Here is a 4,613-nt window from a genome sequence, read left to right as displayed (position 1 = left end):
TGACTGCTAGCGTTGTCAGCCCCCTTTTATATTTTAATGATACTTTATTCTTTTTATTGTTTTAATGATTGGTATTATTATTATTATTATTATTATTATTATTATATTTATTTGTATCCTGCCTTTTGCACAATTTTATCTAAAGATGTGAAGGCCCAGAAAAAACAAGGAAAAAATTGGGGAAAAAATGTTTCCCCCCACCCGTTTTTTTCTGAAGCCTCTTTTGTTTTTTTCCCGAAAAATTGAAAAAAAATGAAGAAAAAACAGATTATGGGATGTTTTATTTTAGCATGATGAATAAAATGTTTAAGACAAGGTGTTCAGATATTTACTTCTCCAAATGATTTCTAAAAACTGTGCAGTATCAGATTATTACAATGTCTGTGCACCAAGGACAAGTAAGTCCTAGGTTGCAAACAGACTACAACTCTCAAATGCAAGAGCAAGATGCATTTCTGCCTCTAGGGGGCAGCACTGCCACTGAAGCAGAGACTGAAACTGATAGTGATGGCTGTAGCTTAGAAATGAGTCTGATTAAATTGCATGCATATTCATTGAATCTTGCCCCCCCCTTTTTTTCTCAGTTCGTTTTATGGCAATGGGTGCTTTATGTCTGCTTGAAGCTGTGGGGGAATAGCGGAGACATAAATAATTTTCTTTGTTACTAATGTTGATGGTTTCTTCTGGTTTGTTTTGTTTTTTTTTTTAAAAAATTGCCTGCTCCTCATAAACTGGCAAAAACAAAGAGGTACCTTACAGTTTCAGAAGCTTGTAGCTGCATTTGTTAAAAAAAATAAATTTAATTTGTAATAATTGCTTGAATACACTGTACTTTTAATATACCAAATGTGATAATTTATGCCAAACCAACTTGTGTATAATTACATTTTATGTTCCTAAAGTAACAAAGTGACTTTCAATCGATAAAAAGTGCTAATACTGCATTTTTTCAATCTTTCTGAAAATTTCTGTTCCCCCCCGAAAAGAAAATGGGGAAAAAACTGTTTTTTTCCATGGCTTCGAAATTTCCAGAAATTTTACATCTATATGTGGGATAAAGTACAGGGGCTTAATTCAGGCTTCACGCATAACCAGTGGGAACTAGACAAGATCTGTCACACACAGATGCCTCCCGCAGGGAGGTACCCTGAAAACCCTCAATTGTGCATTTCTCCCCAAAGCCATTGCTGGCATACAGGTTTTTAAGTGTTCCCAATTGCACATTTCCCCCCACAGACACTGCTGAAATAGCTCGTGTAAGCAGTTTCTATTGCACAGGGAACGCCTGTGAGGAGCAGAGCAGCAGTGATCTGAACCGCTCTTGCTGTGCAACTTCATAGTCGACCCAAATAACTCATGGTACCTGACAGACGACACGATAACCACAATGGGTTAAATGACTACAGATTGTTGGTTATGAGAGTGAGTTATTTTAAGCGAATAAAACACTGTGAATTAAAAAATTCCCTTCAGACGACATGATAACTCATGAAGGGTTATATAAGTTATTGTGACTTATTTAACTCATTGTGGGTTATTGTGTCACCTGAACCTGGTCTATATTTTGAACTCTTTGTAAAAGACCTTGGTTGATCCCGGGCAGATGGTATAAAAATAAAATAAATCACGATTTATTTATTTATTACATTTCTTTATTGCCCAATAGCTAAAGCTCTTTGGGTGGTTCACAACAACAACAACATTGTATATCTGCTATTATTGTTTGGCTCCATGCCCTAAGAGCATACAATTTGAAAGTTTGTTTCTGGGGGCAATTAGCTGGTGACTTACTGCAAGATTGGATGATGCTTGGCCTGTCAGATAACATGCTAAAAAGGGTTGGGCCGCCAAACCTTTTGCAAATGGTTAATGAGCATGTTAAAACTGTGGTTATGTAGCCACCATGTTTAGGAATTGTTCGCATCACAGGGCTACAGGACATGCTAAGCCATAATGGTTTAGTTCAAAATGCTTAACCACCATGGCTTAGCCTGTTGTCTGAACAGGGTCACGGAAAGAGCTTAAAAAGTCACAGCCATTCCCACAGATCTTTCCTTTCCTTTTTAAATCTAATGATTTTCAACTTTGTAAGACATCACTGAAGCATCAGTAAGAAGAGAGAGAGAGAGAGAGACATTAATATAGTAAATTACATAGCATATTGAAAAATAAACACATGAATATTTTGAGAACCATATTAAAAGCATCACACAAAGATCATTATCAAAGAAAGATAGAAAACAAACTTTGAATAACTTCACCCTAGGAGGAAATCTAAATATATTTCATCAAATATACCTTTATGATCAAAGCGGTTGTATGAACAGGAAAACCATCATTAAAAAGCATATAGAATGACTGCGTCTAATTGTCCATAAATTACCAAACTGGTGAAGTGTGTAAAGTTCAACATCATATTTATTGTTCCAATACATATCACTGCCCATTCCTGGATAAATTTGTTCTGCATTGTACATTCCTCTCGACTCTACTTATAATATATCTTCTTTATCATGCCTGCTGTATTCCACATTTAAGAGAGAAAAAAACATCCAGAAATTCGCCTCTCATTCAAACCTTTCAGTAGAGTATGTAAGTACTTGTTTTCAGGTGACTGTACGACCCAGTAATTGCTGGTGAGTGGATTTTCCTTCCCAGCACATTGAAGTTGGATGGGAAATTCAACTTACCCATGCTCCAGTCAGAAGGAATTAAGGTATATTACAGCAGCGCAGGCAAACAAATTCATTTTGGGTATTCTTGGAGTTCAAAATGTATTTCTTTAAGAGAAGTAGTCTTGAGTTATGGTGGTGTCATTCTGGTCCACTTCATATAAAATTCTCCTAATCTCAATTCTTTTCTTTTTCTTTTTTTATTGGAATGTTGTTTTCTTGTGGGAAATCTGTTGGGCTGCAAATGGCTTTCTGGAATGTATGCTTCTAAGAGAAATGTCACCCTAATATTAGTACAGGGATATGTCTTTGAAGCACAAGAAGAAATGCAACTGATGCTTTTGAGAGCTGTGAGAAGTGGATGCACTAAGCTTGATTTATTGTGGGAAAGTGACCTACAGTGCTCACCTCCTTCATCCTTTAATCCATGCTGTGAAGGGTGTCACACAACTCCAGTTTTACAAGTATGGAACAGTGGCTGGGAGAGCAAGTTGGCCAAGATCACCCAATGGGCTTATGGATCAGCAGAGACTTGCACTGACAGATCCAAGGCTAGCAGTTCAGTAAAGTATACTTGCCCATTCAGGAGAACATCATGCAAATATTCAGACACTAGCAAATACCCAGGTCAAAGCAAATGTTAGCTTAGCCTGCACAAGCCTGATGTAGCAAGCTTGAGAGGTACCCATCTGTGACCAGCTCACTCCTGACTATCTCTGCAATCTCTGTGGAGTGATTCCTCTGAGCCAAGTGGTGAGGCCAACCAAAAACGCCTTATCAGTGGCTCTTCCCAGCTTCTGAACTCTCAACAGTGCCAGAATGGGAGCAGTGCAAGCCCTTATTTAGGCAAGCATTTTGTGGCTGGGGGTGAGCAAGGGGGTTCTTCTATTTTTAAATATTTAGTGTTACTCAACAAGGGTCACTTTTTGAGGTGTGTGTGCGTGTGTGTAGGAGCTGGAATTAGCCTCTTAAATGAACAAATAACCTCTGAGAGACCACTCTCCTACCTCTTCAGAGGGCCTATTTGGAACTTTACAAGAAGGGTTATCTTAGCAAATTGTATTTTCAGTCTCTGTGTCTGATGTCTTAATGGTCTAGAGGCTCCTGAAATATTTTGTGGGCTGCATTTGGATCATTTGGTCTGGAAGAGTCAAATTCAGTGTCATCCGAATGTGCTAAAGATGGCATTTTAAGAGTATGCCATGTTTAAACTGAAGATAAGAGAAGGGACCCCACATCTATAGCACTGTTAATCATTATGTTATCTATTTAACGTTTTGACAAGCTTCCATGGGGCTTCTCAACTAGCCTGCTAGGAGACAGCCTGGCAGCAAATGTAAGTTGAAACCTTCTTGCTTTCAGGATGGAGTTTGTGCTTGTAAAAGGAGATTTATTTTTATTTTTAAAAAATCAAAGGCACGCGTGTCCTCTAAATTAACATTGGAGATGCTTTTGTCAAAATAGACTCTTACATTCCTCTTGCTATGTAGTTGAAACTTTGCTTGATGCAGTCATATGATTACAAAGCCATCACCATCACCAGCTGTAAGCTGTTGGGTCCCGCATACTGGCTACAATGGCAGTATTTCGAATGCCCTGTTTCACAGTGCTTAGAAGCACACCTTGGAAAGTGTCAGTTCAAAGCTAATTAGACCCAGCATATTTATGCCTTGGAGGCCACTGATAGCCTCTGTGTCGGAGCATGTCGCCCGCTTGTGGCAGGATCAGCATGTGCATTCTTGCCTCGCTGGCCGTCAGCAACCGTTAACGTATTACTCACCGGTTGAGTATGCACCAAATGTATTATTAGCTATTTCTTACGATCGCTCAGCTATCAAGTACCGGGCAAATCAAAAAATAGCTCTGGACTGGTGTGAGACTGTCTGCATATTGTTTACGAGATATTTTGGAGCTGGGCAATATTTACTGTGTCTGAGTCGC

The sequence above is a fragment of the Elgaria multicarinata genome, chromosome 16 (genome assembly GCF_023053635.1).
Source record: "Elgaria multicarinata webbii isolate HBS135686 ecotype San Diego chromosome 16, rElgMul1.1.pri, whole genome shotgun sequence".
Classification (NCBI taxonomy): domain Eukaryota; kingdom Metazoa; phylum Chordata; class Lepidosauria; order Squamata; family Anguidae; genus Elgaria; species Elgaria multicarinata.
The sequence above is the reverse complement of the archived record's forward strand: the minus strand, read 5'-3'. Positions refer to the sequence as shown.